General features: G+C 36.4%; 1 long non-coding RNA gene across 2 annotated transcripts in view; it reads right to left on the bottom strand.

Annotated features, from left to right (window-relative positions):
* Positions 1–789: 789 nt before the first annotated feature.
* Positions 790–17,333, bottom strand: part of LOC145678776 (uncharacterized) — a 258,399-nt gene continuing 241,855 nt past the window's right edge. Inside the window, exon 2 of one of the 2 annotated variants that reach the window (XR_014130436.1) lies at positions 790–1,399. This is a non-coding gene — a long non-coding RNA (uncharacterized LOC145678776). The remainder of the gene's footprint in view (positions 1,400–17,333) is intronic. The other variant, XR_014130437.1, reaches the window with a different exon arrangement.

Here is a 17,333-nt window from a genome sequence, read left to right as displayed (position 1 = left end):
AGCAACGTTTCGCAACATTTTTTGGGCATTTCCCAATTTTGTTGCCTGCTCATTAAGGCTTTTCTGTGTCAACAGATAACGGAGTGAAAGTTTGCGCAATTTCAGTGCTCCCGTACTTCCATCTTTCATAGCAGAATTTATGTTAACTTCATGTTTAGGAAGGTCTATTATTTTTATACAGGGTCTCACTCACGGAGACGGATAATAAGCAGTCCAAAAACAACGTCACATAACATGTTAGAGTTTTGTATACACATGGGAGGACTCGTCAAATCTGAACGTTAAGTGTAAAAACTGACGCTGCTCCGGGTAAATATTAAAAAATCACTTTTTCGGTATGTAGGGGTCATGAAACGTTAGAAATCGATGAAATACCCAATTCATTTTTTTCTGAATTGCCATACTTTTATATTCCTGTCGTCGCTCCAAAGTAAAAAGAAATGGAAACTATCGAGCAGTTATTCGAAGTTCTTTTACAATTTAAAGGATAGCATTTTTCTCTGCTTTTCTAAAACCGAGCTTCACGTCATACAATTTCGAGTTGGAAATGACTGCCATATTGTATTATAGCGTACACAGAACAGAAAATTGATCAAGGTTAGATTTGACATACTGATATGCGATATTTAATACAATTTATTAAGGAAAAGGAATTTAGTTGATCTTGAATTTAACGTCCCGTTGAGCAGCGAGGGTATATGAGACGTGGACTTACTGATTAACGTGGAATCCGAACCACATGAGCTCCCGCCGAGAATCGAACCCGGGTCTCCCACCCCATTAAGAAAAAGGAATCGGTTTAATTTTGACTTGAATACCATAATTTATTTTTCATAAAACACTATAAAATTATTCTTAAGAAATTACATTGCAATTTAAATCATTTTCATAAATATTGATTATTTTTATTGAAAATACTGACTATTATTCATTAAATAATAACATGTCGCTAATTCATAATACCTTTCATGACAGTCATACGAATGTAGAGTTCTTGATCGCGATAATGTTCATTCCAAACTCAGGATATTACTAACAGTCAAGAACAAGATAACGACAAAGAGAATTTACATTCAGAGTTCATTTGAGTACACCGGAAAACGAAACCTCCTGTAAAATATAGTATATTTGTAACTGCAGTTTATACCTTCAAACAAAATAAGAAAATAAATTGGAGCTGAGCCATTCATCTATCTGTTCGACAAGTGTGTTGTTGCGATAAATCTAATCTTCATCTTCTTTTGTCTTCGTTAGTAACAAACACAAGCACCATCTACACATCTTCCTCCTTGGTATAAAGACCAATCCAAGCAAGCAGCTGAACATGATGGGTCGAAATTCTCCTCAAACAACAAACTACCACATCCCACTGATGATTCGATGAATAAAGGTCTGCATTCTGAAAGAAGACAAATAAATAAATGCATAATGTAAATGCAATATATGCTTATATGAAATTATGTAGACAATTGAAATTATTCATTTACAATTTAAGTTATGCTATAATAGAAGGTTAGGGTTTGATATAAGATTTTTCCCACTCCTCCGAGGGAGGGCTGTAGGGAATGGAAAATAGCACCGCTAAAACAATGGCAATTCACACTGCAGATATGACCGTGAGTAGTAGGGGCCCGCGTATGGCGAACTGAGTCAGCAAAAATTTCTCGATTCTGATTGGCTGAGAGAGGTCACGTGACGTTAGGCCCCGCCCACGCGGGAAATTCAAATTTTCCAGGTCACGTGGTATGACGTCATGAGTCACCCTGTGGGGAAATCCCTCATTCTCTTTTATGACCGGGATTTTTGAAATTTGTTCCCTTTTACGGGTAAGATGTGTGATTCTGATTGGTTGACAGCTGTCACATGATCTTAGACCCTGCGATATTTGAAATTCGTTCCCTTTTACGGGTAAGATGAATGGTTTGGTACCCCAATGCTGATTGGCTGACAGAGGTCACGTGATCTTAGGCTCAGGGATTTTTTAAAATTTGTTCCCTTTTATGGGTAAGATGAGTGGTTTGCTACCTTGAATTTGATTGGTTGATAGCGGTCACATGATCTTAGACCCTGGGTTTTGAAATTTGGGTATCCTCTTTGATGAGTACTTTGGTACTACGATACTGATTGGCTGATAGAGGTTACATGATCTTAGACCCGCTACACGCTGAACAGGTCACATGGTATGACGTCATGTTTTACCCTTGCGGGGAAATCCATCACTAATTCGTTTCCTTTTACGGGTAAGATGAGTGCTTTGGTACCTTGATTCTGATTGGATGATAGAGATCACGTGATTTTAGGTCCTAGGATTTTTGAAATTAGGGTGTCCTATCTGATGTATACTTTGGTATCTCGATTCTGATTGGTTGATAGAGGTCACATGATTTTAGACCCATCACACGGTGAACAGATTACATGGGAAAACCCCTCACTCATTTGTTTCATTTTATGGATAAGATGAATGTTTTGGTACCTCAATTTTGATTGGAGGATAGAAGTCACATAATCTTACCCTCACCCCAATGCTAGACATTCAGAGTGGTATGACAGTGATCACCCTCGACCTGGATTTTTTTTAATGGTTATCCTTTTTGGTACCTTAAAGTTCCCGTGGAGGGTTCAACCCATCCTTAAATAACCCTTTTATGGTATGATATTGTACTGAAGTTTACATTAAATATTATCGTTCTCTCTTTGACAGATAAGATGATTCTTACCTTGATGGAGATCCTGTCCTTGAATTAGTAGCCTATGTCTCTGGAAGTAACAATGGTGAAAGAGGGGTGTTGCTTGTAGATTTCTTATAACACATTGTTGTGAGTTTAAGCGATTTATTGCTCAGTAAGCGCTTCATTAATGGAAACAGTGTTGCCAGATTTTTCTTACCGAAACTGCTCCGGTTCTTTTCGAAACGGTTCCGCAAAGTGCAAGAAATTTTAAACTAAAAATTTTTCGAACTAAAAAAATTTCAAAACTAAAAATTTTCGAACCAAAAAGTTTGTTACTAAAAATTTTAAAACAAAAATTTCAAACAAAAGTTTCGAACTAAAAAATTTCGAAACAAATTTTTCGAACAAAAAAATTTCAAACTAAAAAAATTAAACAAAAAAATTTCGAACTAAAAAAAATTGAAACAAAATTTTGTCGAACTAAAACATTTTTTAAAAACAAAAGTTTCGAACTAAAGATGTAAATCACTTCTAAAAATTTTCAAATCAAACTTTTTATCGAACTAAACTTTTAAAATTTTCGAACTAGAAATTTAAACCAAGTTTTAGAAAAATCCTAAGAAATGTTTCTCCAGGAATCGAACTCAGGTCTTTCAAACCAAAGATGTGTATGCTAACCGCTTAGCTATGAATGAATTCGGTTTTTAATCGTGCTTGGTGGGTTTCGAACCATGGTTCTTGAAAAGGATACACATATACTTTAAGAAAATAAATCTGACAGTGTAACGTGGATTAAAATAAAATGCTGATAGACTTCTTTGTGTGTAGACATAGAAGCACATATGATTGAAAATGCAAACGTCAGCGGATCGCATTACTTTTGTTTTACTACGAACGTGTCAGCATGATTCATGAAAAAAGCAAACATTGACATTCTCGTATGGAATATGAGGAAAATGAAATGTCGTCACAGTTACGACAAGTAGTGACATGATCCTGACAGAAAGCATTTGGGATCAGAACTGTGATACTAGATGTTGTAACTATTGAGAAACTTGAATGACGTCACGATCGATTGTTACACATCGTTTTCGTTCGTGATTCATGACAAAAGCAGCGAGCGTTTTGATTGGTTCGTTATGACATCATTTTATAAATTTCCTCGTTTCTGATTGGCTGACGGTGACGTCGTTTTCACAGCGATCTAAATAAAAATCTAAATTTCATTTTTCAAATCCTACATCGCTCTCAACTGTGAAGTGAAGAAGATCTGCTTTTTTAGAAGTGTCTTCATTTAAGCTTTACTGCACCGACTTTTTGTTCATTGAATTTGAGGTAAGTTCAGTGAGATTTTATTTGTCACACAAGATTCGAAAATCATTTTTATTTTATATTTGTGGGGGTGGATCACTCATACACTGTTTTACTTTTAGTACGAAATATTTAGACTATGAAGGAATTAGTGGAATGGGAAAGTGGGAGTACGAATCAGGAACCCCCACACATTAGAAGTAAGCACGATAAATGATATGGTTTAGCGTCCCTTCAGCGAGCACCCGTCGGGAATTGAGCCATGGCCAGAAAAATGTGTGCGCTTAGTTTTGAAAAGAATGCATTACAGAATATTAAAAACTATGTCTGAGAATAATATGGTTCGATACCCTTTGAAACCATTATTTTATTTTAGTGTCCCCTTCAGCTTAACGTGATATTCGAGCAACCGCCCGGGATTGAACCAAGGCCAGAGGTGTGTACGTCAACCATTTAGCTTAGTTTTGAAAAGAATGTATGATAACGCATGAGAATATTAAATTTCAAAAAAGGCTTGACAGCGATCCGATGTGTGAAAGCAAACCCCACCGAGGATTGAACCAGGGCCTTCCACGTTAGAAGCATGTACGCTAACCGCTTAAATAAAAAAGAGTGCATGAATATTTGGTTAAAAGATTTACGCTATACAGATTTTGTTTTGACAATTACGTATGTATAACGTTAATGGTTGGTGAATCTCTTCAACTTGCAAACGCATCATTTAAAGGTCGTTGTGAGTAGAAAAAATGCTTACGCGTGCTTTATCACATCTCAGTACTGTTGAAACATTCATTCATGCATTCTTTTTTTTATCACTATAGAATGGTAGGTCAGTTACATGCTGATGCAATGGTCTCAAGTTTGACAGCAATAAAACACACATTTCAGTAACATAATTATTTTTTAAAAAACTTTGATTTCTAGTACATGTGCTTTCATAATGAGATTCTGAACGTCACCGCCAGGAATCAAACTCAGGACCTTTACATGAATTGCTTAGTTAATTATTTATCATGAATGTTATGATTTCCCGAACTAAGCGGTTAGCATACGTACCTTTGGCGTGGGAGACCAGGGTTCGATTCCCGGCGGGGAGCTCATGTGGTTCGGATTCCACGTTAATCAGTAGGTCCACGTCTCATATAGCCTCGCTGCTGAAAGGGACGCTAAACTAAAAAATCAAAAAATCAACTCAAATTCACGCTGCTCAATTCCTTTTTTCCCATTACATATTTGTTTTACCGTACCTGTTTGTTTGTTTTCATTTTTTAATCATGGTCCAATCGGGTTTTACTGTTCGCAATGAAATCACTCGTCATTATAGACGATTTATGTACGTTTATGTATTATGAGGTGTGTACGTCAACCATTTAGCTTAGTTTTGAAAAGAATGTATGATAACGTGTGAGAATATTAAATTACAGAAAAGGCTTGACATGCCCCGACGTGGAAAGCAAACCCACCGAGGCTTGAACCAGGACCTTCCACGTCCGAACCATGTACGCTAACCGCTTAGTCACAATAATAATAAAAAAAATACGCTATACAGATTTTGTTTCGACAATTACGTATGTGTATCGTTAATGCTTGATGAGTCTCTTCAACTTGCAAACGCATCATTTAAAGGTCGTTGTGAGTAGAAAAAATGCTTACGCGTACTTTGTCACATCTCAGCACTGATGAAACATTCATTCATTTCATGCATTCTTTTTATCACTATAGAATGGTAGGTCAGTTACATGCTGATGTAATGCTCTCGAGTTTGACAGCAATAAAACACTCATTTCAGTAACATAATTATTTTTTAAAAAACTTTGATTTCTAGTACGCGTGCTTTCATAATGAGATTCTGAACGTCACCGCCAGGAATCAAACTCAGGACCTTTACATGAATTGCTTAGTTAAGAATTTATCATGAATGTTATGATTTCCTGTTTATCAGGTGATTAAGATTTTTCTTTCTTCTTTTCTTTTGTAGTAAATTCACGCTGCTCAATTCCTTTTTTCCCATTACATATTTGTTTTACCGTAATTGTACCTGTTTGTTTGTTTTCTCCTTTTATTAACCATGGCCGAATCGGGTTTTACTGTTCGCAATGAAATCACTCGTCATTATAGACGATTTAACATTGAAGGCAGAATGCTCGAAGTTCAATTCAACGCACCGCCCGTAGGAACCGATATCATCCAATATGTACATAATAGTTTCCAAGCAATGCTAGACCATTTGTTAGCCAATGTCGACGATGAGGCGATGGTTGGTTTATCGGTAATATCGCCACGTAACACGAATAAACCATTTTGGGTGAGTTTTCGCCAAGCACGAAACTTGACACTGGAAACGATGTGGGCATCGTTCGAAAGAGTTTTACAAAGTAACAATGCATTTCTCCTGCACGAGCCATTCACCGTTCATTTTCATCGTGTGGATATTCCAAGAGGATACGGATATGGAGATCGTTTAGCACAAGGAATACTTCAAAATGAAGAATTGTTACGTTGCAAGCGAGGGATTGTACGTGTAAAAAATCAAGATTCAAGGTGCCTGGCGTACGCCCTTGTTATTGCTATTGGCCTGAAAAAATACAAGAATGTAGATGTGAAACGACATAGACAATATCAAGATCAATCAAAATGTGTTGTGGACGATGAAGTGAATGCATTATGCGCAAATGCAGGAGTGAATTTGGATCATGGTGCCAGTGTAAATGAAATTCGACAATTCCAGACATACCTCAAAGAATATAAAATTACAGTGTATACTAGTTTCACAGGCCGTGACATCATGTACGAGGGGCCCAACGACGAAAATCGCACTCCCATAAATTTGATTTGTTTGGCTGACCATTTTGACATCATCCAATCCTTAACTGCTTGTTTTGCAACCAAGTTCTACTGTGAAGCGTGCCATAAAAAGTATGATCATCGTAACAGACATGTGAAAAATTGTCCTGTAACGTGCTCCAAATGTTTACAGAGACCTCTATGCGACAAGAACCAAACGCCAATATTGTGCAACGACTGCAATCGGCAATTTTATGGGGAACAATGTTTTAATAATCATCGTAATATTGTATATCATCAAGGGGAACCTGTATGCAAAATGGTGAAGCAATGTACTAGATGCTACAGAGTATATTCCTTTGTGCATACAGGACAACGACTTCATGATTGCAATGAGATCTTTTGCAATGTTTGTAAGAAGATTGTTCCGGGATCGCATCAATGTTTTATGCTTCCTGATCGCCAATGCTTGAAACCAGGTGTTCCTTCACTCATGCACGCAAAGAAAGCCTTATTGATATTCTATGATATAGAATCTATGCAGGACATGAATATTGGCGATAATACGTATGTACACATTCCAAATTTATTGGTTGCACAACAAGTATGTTATGCATGTGTTGAAAACGATAATATCCAGCAGTCTTGCAGTACGTGTGGTCAGCGCCAGCATATTTTCCAAGGAGAGGATCCAGTTTATAATTTTCTCCAGTACTTGCGGGAACGTCGTCCCAATATAAATAGGATTTTCTGTGTCGCGCACAACGCTAAGGGCTACGATGGGCATTTTATTTTAAAGGCTATGGTAGAACAATGCCAATGGAGACCCGACGTCATATTAAATGGGACCAAGATACTGAGTTTAACCTTGAATAATCTGACGTTCATTGACTCGTTGAACTTCCTACCTATGGCATTAAGTAAATTGTCAAAAGCGTTCAATTTACCCGCAACCAAAGGCTACTTCCCGCATTTCTTCAACACCAAGGAGAATCAATCATATATTGGACCACTTCCAGAAACGAAGTATTATGGTGCAGATGAAATGGCCGTCGAAGACAGAAACAAGTTCATGCAGTGGTACAACGATCATCGTAATGACACGTTTGATTTCCAGAAAGAAATTCTCAAGTATTGTATTCAAGATGTCAATGTACTGCGACAAGCATGCGTTTCGTTTATGACGTCATTTGAAACAGAAACCAAAGTGAATCCCTTCTTGGAGACGATCACGATTGCCAGTGCTTCCAATCTAGTATTCCGCCGGAATTTCCTTAAACCCAATACCATAGGAATTCTACCGGCACATGGCTATCGATGGAGAAGTACCCAATCGATCGCTGCAATGCAATGGCTGGCCTACATTGAAAAAAGCGAAGGAAAACAAATCTTACATGCGGCCCGACAAAAAGAAGTGTTTATTGCGGGATTCCATGTTGATGGCTACTACCAAGATCCTGAGACGTTAGAGGAGCACGTCTACGAGCATGCCGGCTGCTTTTATCACGGGTGTAAAGTATGTTTTACTACAGGCCGTAATCAGCCCATCTACAGCAATCCAGAAGACACCATGGAATTCCGTTATGAACGAACGCAACGCAAAAATGCAAGACTGCGTGAATTGGGGTACATTGTACATGAAATGTGGGAGTGCGAATTTAATCAGTTCTTAAAACAAAATCCTGCAATGGCGACGTATCTGAAGAATCACCCGTACATGAACCGCAGACCATTAAATCCAAGAGATAGCTTTTTTGGAGGAAGGACCAATTGCGTGAAATTGTACCACCAAGTCGATGAAAAAGCAGGAGAAGTAATAAAATATTTCGATATTGTCTCGCTTTATCCTTACATCAATAAGTGTGCTAAATACCCTGTAGGCCATCCACGAATTTATCTACAGGGTGATGAAAATATACCTCCAATAAATAAAGTCAATGGTCTAATCAAAATGTCGATATTACCAAGTCGCCATCTTTATCATGGTCTCCTGCCTTACCGATGCAACAAGAAACTACTCTTTCCACTGTGTGCTGCGTGTGCCGAAGAAATGAACCCAGACCCTACAGCAACGTGTACACACAACGATCAGGAGCGATGCCTCACTGGAACATGGGTATCATATGAAATCCAGAAAGCAGTAGAATTAGGATATCAACCAGTGGAAATTTTTGAAATTTGGGACTATGACATTGAACAATATGATCCCATCACGAAAACAGGTGGCTTGTTCACGGAATATATCAATACATTTTTAAAATCAAAAATGGAAGCGTCTGGCTGGCCCAGTTCCTGTGTGACCGAAGAAGACAAATCAAAATTCATACAAACCGTCCTGGAGCGTGAAGGTATTGCATTGGATCCGTCCAAAATTGAAAATAATCCTGCACGAAGAAGTTTATCTAAGCTTTGTGGGAACTCTCTTTGGGGAAAGCTTTGCCAGCGTACAAACTTTAGCCAGACCACAATTATTGATCGGCCGGAAGAATTTTATGAAAAACTCACTTCCCCCGACATTAAACTCCATCAAATTGTACCCATCAATGATACGATGTTGTATGCGTTCTGGGAGTACAATGAACATGTGCCTGTTCAAAACCGAAACACCAATGTCGTGTTAGGTGCATTTACAACATGTCAGGCACGTCTGGAACTGTACAAGTACCTGGAAATGTTGCAGGAACGTGTTTTATATTTCGACACGGATTCTGTAATATTTACGGAGAAGCCCGGGGAGTCAACCATTGAACCTTCTACGTACTTGGGATGCTTATCGAATGAGATGGAATCTTACGGACCACGAGCATACATCAAGACATTTGTCAGTGGAGGACCGAAAAATTACAGCCTAGAAATATACAATCCGGATACCAACGTCACCAGTTACATATGTAAAATTAGAGGATTTACATTAAACTACAATGCAGGACAACAATTAAATTTCAACACGCTAAAAGAAATGATTACAAATCAATGCCGTGGACAAGTCACCATCACTATCCCCCATAAGATATGCAGGACCAAAGACCATACCATCGTCACACGCAAAGAAGAAAAAATGTACAGTATCCAGTACACAAAACGTCGATTTAAAGAATTCAATTCCTACGATACGGTTCCGTACGGGTACGTTAAAAAACAGAAGATGGAACTGGAAAAAGAAGATGAAGAAGAAGAAAAAACTGTAAATACCCAATAAGGCCGCCATTTCTTTTTTTCCTTTTCCTTTTCTTCTTTCCCTTCCTTAACCACAAAGCAGCAACACCAAGAAGAAAATGAAGTACCCACAAGAGTTTATAAACCATCAACACAACCATCAGTGGAAGAAATGCAGTCATCTCGTACCGAAGGAGGAACCTTGACCATAAAGGAGCAACACCAAGAAAAAATGCAGTACCCAGAAGAGTTCATAAACATCCATCGGTGAAAAAAATGCAGTGATCCTGTACCCGAGGAGGAAGATGAACCTAAACAGATCCATCATTTACGAGTAAGTTTTATTTCTCTCTTATCAATATTGACTCATTTTTATTGTTTCAGAAAAAAAGAAATTCTTAAAGTAATCCGTCGTTTCTTCTTTTTCTTTACAGGATACGTCTACAACATTCGAAGATGATGACGCGTCCAACATATTCATTAATTAGATCCTGTATTTATTATGTTATAAACATGTATAGGAAGACCACATACCTTTCGTTAAATACAACAAGTTGAAAAAAATATGTTTTATTATTTCTTGAAACCCTGAACACTTGTTTTCAAATCATGGTAATCTTGAAAATTTAAGGTGAAAAATATATTCAAGATTTGGTTTACACGATTTTGTTCGAAAATAATTAAAGAATTTTTAGTGTCCAAAATTTGATTTTTAATTTAGTTCGAAAAATTTTTAATTTGAAAATGTTCAAATGTGGTTTACATCTTTAGTTCGAAACTTGTTTTTAAAATTGGTTCGAAATTTTTTTAAAATTTTTAGTTCGAAAAATTTTGATTTGAAAATTTAGTTCGAAAGTTTTCAGTTTAAAATATTTTTCGAAAAATTTTTAATTTTTTTTAGTTCGAATTTTTTTTGGGGTTCGAAGATTTTTTGTTCGAAAATTTTTTGATTTGAAAATTTAGTTCGAAAGTTTTTAGTTTAAATTTTTTAGTTCGATTTTTTTTGAAATTTTTGTTTCAAATTTTTTAGTTCGAAAAATTTTTATTGTTTGAAAATTTTTGTTTAAAATTTTTTTTTAGTTTTGAAATTTTTTTAGTTCGAAAAAATTTTTAGTTTAAAATTTCTTGTACTCTGCGGAACCGTTTCGAAAAGAATCGGAGCAGTTTAGGTAAAAAAAATCTGGCAACACTGTTTCCATTAATGAAGCGCTTACTGAGCGTTTAAAAAATCGCTTAAACTCACAACAATGTGTTATAAGAAATCTACAAGCGACACCTCTCTTTCACCATTGTTACTTCCAGAGACATAGGCTACTAATTCAAGGACAGGATCTCCATCAAGGTAAAAAAGCTGGTAATCATCTTATCTGTCAAAGAGAACGATAATATTTAATGTAAACTTCAGTACAATATCATGATACCAAAAAAGGGTTATTTAAGGAGGAGGTTGAACCCTCCATGGGAACTTTACGCATAACCATAAAAGGGAACAAAATTCTAAAATACAGGTCTAGGGTGATCACCGACATATCGCTCTATATTTCACTCATGGGGTGTGTGGCGGGTCTAAGATCATGTGACCTCTGTCGGCCAATCAGAATCGAGGTACCAAAACACTCATCTTACTCGTAAAAAGGGAACGAATTTTAAAAATCCCAGGGCTTAAGATCACGTGACCTCTATCAACCAATCAGCATTGGGGTACCAAAGGATTCATCTTACCCGTAAAAGGGAACGAATTTCAAATATCGCAGGGTCTAAAATCATGTGACATTTGTCAACCAATCAGAATCACACATCTTACCCGTAAAAGGGAACAAATTTCAAAAATCCCGGTCATAAAAGAGAATGAGGGATTTCCCCGCAGGGTGACTCATGACGTCATACCACGTGACCTGAAAATTTGAATTTCCCGCGTGGGCGGGGCCTAACGTCACGTGACCTCTCTCAGCCAATCAGAATCGAGAAAATTTTTGCTGACTCGGCTCAATATAACGGGGCCACTACTACTCCGTGGGTGGATATCGTAGCTCCGGGGGGAACTTTCCTCCCTGCATCAACCCCTGAAATCATCACTGACTTGAGCCATCGGACATTTGTTGTAAGATAAATATCAAAACAACTGAAGTACAAAAGTACAAGCAGTTTATTATTATTATTATTATTATTATTATTATTATTATTATTATTATTATTATTATTATTATTATTATTATTATTATTATTTAAAGCCCCACGATTATGCTCCGTGGCTAAGCAACACAGGGATGATTATAGTAATGAAGAAAATGGTGGAATGAAGTAAGTGGGTGGAAGCGAGAGAACCCTAAGAAAACTCACTCACATGATGTTTGTCCACCACAAAGCCCACTTGGCACGGTAGGATCTAACCAGGGACCCACACACCAAACGTGACTTCGCTACCGCATAAAGTACAAACGGTAATAAGAACGAATACCACTTAATGAAAGAAACATAATATACAGAAATTATTATTTGCATTTATTGTGTATACGTTTTTGTGTACTTGAATGCAGTGACGATTTCAGGAAGGATCTAACCCGGGGACTAATTCCCTCCCGGATTTGCGAAATCCTAAAATGTCATATTCCTATTCATCCTCAGTGTTGATTACAAGCAGGGTGCAAAATCTTGAGGGAATGGGAAAATTTCCATTCTTATTATATTTGGAGTAAAATTCCCCTCCCAGTAATAATTTCTGACAACTGTGGCATTTTATTCATTCCCTAGTAAGTTTATTAAGTTGTTAATATGTAACTGTAATATTGACATAGAGTATTAAGGAATTCAAGATCTATTTTCATGTTCTTTGATCAGAATGAGGTGAGTTCTTTAGGTCAAATACAATATACTATATACTGTAACTGTGATTCATCTTTTCAAAAATAAAAATGAATTGTAGGACAAAAATAAAGAGCATTTGATTTCAGCAAAGGGGTAGTGAGACATCAAGCAAAGCGCAACGGCAGGTGTGAGTAGAGTGCTAGCTAGATATAGAAAAAGTAAAATGAAGCTTAAAGTTTGTGAAGGATACCTATAGTTTATTGAAGTTGAATGGTTGAAGTTGAGCATCCCTTTTCAGCACCGATGATATATCAGACATGGGCCAACGGTTTAAGGGGGCCGAACTACCGTCATAGGTTCAAATTCGAAAGTCCTCCCACCGGAAATCAAACCTGGTGCACCAAAAGCGCGCGCGCTAGCCACTAGTTCAGTGGGAAAGCACCTATAGTTAGCACTCACAATTAACTTAATAATGTTTACGTGTAAAGATAGATAGATCTGTTGGAAACTGCTAGTCTCTCCTCAAGATACTGGATCTATTTTCACTCAACTATAGCACTCTTCATGTCTCGAACTCAGAGCTAGATCTGCGAAATAATTCGATATGCCAAGAATCAATCGATATTTTCAAATATCAAAGTCAAATTCATCTATATGTCAATATTTTGATAAATCTATTGAGTTGTCATATCAAAATTTGTGTTTACTTACTGGATTTATTTTTAATATCGAGTTTTGTAGATATTAATGTTATTTCGATATTTTGATAAATGAATTTACTTTCGATATCGAGTTTTGTCGATATTAATGTTATTTCGATATTTTGATAAATGGATTGACTTTTGATATCGAGTATTGTCGATGTTAATGTTATTTCGATATTTTGACAAATGAATTGTCTTTCGATATCTAGTATTGTCAATGTTAATGTTATTTTGATATTTTGACAAATGAATTGTCTTTCGATATCTAGTATTGTCGATGTTAATGTTATTTCGATATTTTGAGAACTCGACTTGTAATTTGAACAAGTACCCCCACGACGATAATAATCCCTATTATTATTATTATTATTATTATTATTATTATTATTATTATTATTATTATTATTATTATTATTATTATTATTATTATTATTATTATAAAATTCAACTTTACCAGAATATAATCATGTCTCAACAATAACTTCTACTTTCCTTTCGCTGTAATGCATCTTTTCAAGCCAGTATATTAGTTTTCCTTATTCCGCAGGCAGATACTGCCATTATATTTTTTAGTCTAAAGTCTGGCCGATTTCAGCCCCATCTTTCGTTGTTAGTATTTTCAAAGAAGTTTCTTAAAGCTTCTTAATACTTGGAAGTTAATGGTTAATAACACAAAAATAAAAATTACAAACATGATATTGTGGATTATTATTTATTTATTTATTTATTTATAGCATCCCTAGTAGCTTATTTCTTGTTGTGAAAACTGAAAACATTTTGTTTTTCTGCTTATAAAACAGGGACGTGCGCATTGAGTGGTTCTGGGGATCCGTATATCCCCTAAAATCCCGACTTTACTGAAAATTTAGTCTAATTTTAGCGGTCATTTTACAAATTTTAGTGTACTTTATCCTCATATTGAATTTTAACTTCCCGAAATAAATGCTTGTATTCGTACCAGTTATAAACGATATTCTATAGTTTCAATAGCATGGTGTTATTTCTTGACAATCATTCACTTGGTCGAAATGCCCGATAACATAAAAACATTTTAATCAAAATATCCTGTGTGTTCAATCATGATAATAAGAAATAAACAACAGATATGTTTGTCTTCGCAGCGATTGCTATAATAACACTTTAGGGTGAAGATTGAGCCAACACATAATGTGAATGATTCAAAGTGTCATTGCCATCCAGGACAACCGACAAACGAAGCACTAGACTAATTTCTCACAACAGTAAATAATAATTACGTTCTCAAATAATTAATTACCCTTAACTTTACAAGCAGTGTGTGTTACTCTCAGAGGTATAGGTATCACTGTTAGGACTATGCAAGTCACTGCCAGATGTGTCTGTCACTTGCTGATGTGTGTGCCATTTTTAGGAATAGGTGTGTCGTTATCAGGAGTGCGTGTGTCACAGGACCGTAGATTAATATGTTTTCCTGTAGAGATGTTAGTGGTGTTAGGCTCTCAGTTTGGTTAGTGGCTACGGCGTGTACCTTTGGCACACACACTAGGTTCGACTGAGGCCCGCAATTAGAGGGGGGATAGGGGGGCCTGACCCCCTAAACTTTTCGTGGCTCCTCCAGACCTCAATACAAAAAACACAGTTTAGATATTTTTGAGAGAATTTTTTATGACTTGCCCCCCTAACATATTAATGGCCCCCCAAAAACTCTGTGGCTGGTTTCAGGCCTGGTTCGACTCGAGGTAAGAAACACAGAATTTAATTTCACACAATTATTTACTATCACTAATCAACGAGTCTTCTTTACCCTAAACAGCATAACAGTAGAAAAAATCATTTCATTTTAAGAGTCTTCATCCCGGCGAAATTAAAATACCGCTAATTTTACAGTAATTATGTAATATCTTCAAATAGATAAAAGATAATTGAAATATGGAACAAGAGCGCCCTAGACATTATTATTTTGCGTGAGGTACCGTTATCACAAGTCACCTAGTGGCTTTCCGTTTTCAGATGTTTAGAAACGCGAAAATAAGTGCCGATTTTCAAAATGGCTCGAAATCGAAAGCAGATAAGTGAGTCGTGATAATGGTTTCTCATGTAAAATAATATTGTCTAGGGCGCTCTTGTTCCACATTTCGATTATCTTTTATCTATTTGAAGGTATCACATAATTACTGTAAAATTAGCGGTATTTTAATTTCGCCGGGATGAAGACTCTTAATCATGTTCTTCCACCATTAACTTCTCTCTGAAGGTCATGGTAGCTCAGTGGTAGAGTGCTTACCTATGGATCGAGAGGATGTCTAGTTCGATTTCCGGCCAAGTAAGTTTGTGCTGGATAACATCGTGTCAGTGGCTTATCTAAGGGTAATCCCGTTTCCTCCTACATTCTCACTTCACCAATACTTCCATCATCACCCATTTGCCTTTATCATCCGTCTTCCTTAGCCTCACAGGCATAATCGTGAGAACGTTAAACTCAAAGATTTTACTTCATTTTCCATTTTCTTTTTCCGGTTGAACCGGTTGTTTCTTAGTTGGTTTATTTCAAAATTATTTTGTATATACAACTTTGAAAGAAGAACATAGAATTTTTTTACGAATTTATAAAATAATAATGACTTTATAAACGAAGTCCATAATACAATTTTTTTAATGTGCAATTTCATTCCCTTCCGAAGATGGGTGGGCCGAAGAAGGTAACGCCTTCTCTGGGGCCATGAGCATTCATTTATTGGTATTATCATTTGGAGATGGATATCAGTATTTGATTTTTATTGATATATGTATCTGGTTACACATGGAGAAGAAGACGACCTGAGCATGGTATATAATTTATACGATGAAACGAAAAAGAAATGAAATCTTTATTTTACGTCCCTCGATTATGCCGGTTAGGCAAAGAAAAATGTGATGATGAGAAATGAATGCAATGGTCGAATGAATAAGTGGGAGGAAACGAGAGAATCCTGAGAAAACGTTTTTTATGATGAAGTGCAGTAACAGAACACAATGGTGTTAATTGCGACGGGGGTGCTAATCTTCTGCTTTGGGGCTACTCAGAGCGGGTTTAGACACTTGGAGACGGCTCCGATTTCTTTGTAAATTTGGGGGGAGGGGCATTCAGTTGCAGAAGGTATATATATATATATATATATATATATATATATATATATGACGATTTCAAAACAAATTGCATTCAAATTATGCCAAATATTGTATATTCATAAATACAATAGGGGGCCTATATGAGCTTTGGGAGTTCCCGGGCCCTCAGTATAGGCGCCCTTGCTTGGAGCCCTGTTAGAAAATAAACAGGCCTGTAGCCAGCCTGTTTTATTAAAGAGGGGCAGAAATGAAGACTGAGGGGGCAATGACAAAGACATTTAAAAAACACCATAAAATTGTACATTTATTTATTATTTACAAAATCTGCATTTATTTTTGAATTATTGAAACCATAATTTTTTGTTTCATTTTTGTGTGCTTAATACAAGCTCTCTGCGTTGTAAACAGTAGAACAAAATTATATCACACCAATTTTATAGTATATCAATACAAAATAGAAGTATATATTTTATTTAACGTTTGCAAGGATTTTGTACCTTCCAAATAAGCGAGACACTACAGTTTATTTATATTCACAACTACACTGAAAAAAAAGTTTGGTCAAATTGACCAAAAAATAGTTCCTGGGTACCAAATCGTTTGGTCAATATAGCGCCAACCAAACGCTTGGTCACCAGCACTAAATCGTTTGGTCACGATTTGTTTGGTTGCAGGAACCTATTATTTGGTTACCAGTACCAAATATGCATTTGGTAATTTTGACCAAATAATGACCAAACAAGTAGAATTTGGTTGGGAATACCAAAAATTTGGTTAAAATGAACGAAATTTGGTTCATGGAACCAAATAATTTGGT

Source organism: Thermobia domestica, chromosome 2 (assembly GCF_964235325.1).
Source record: "Thermobia domestica chromosome 2, izTheDome1.hap1.1, whole genome shotgun sequence".
Lineage (NCBI taxonomy): Eukaryota > Metazoa > Arthropoda > Insecta > Zygentoma > Lepismatidae > Thermobia > Thermobia domestica.
The sequence above is the reverse complement of the archived record's forward strand: the minus strand, read 5'-3'. Positions and strand labels throughout refer to the sequence as shown.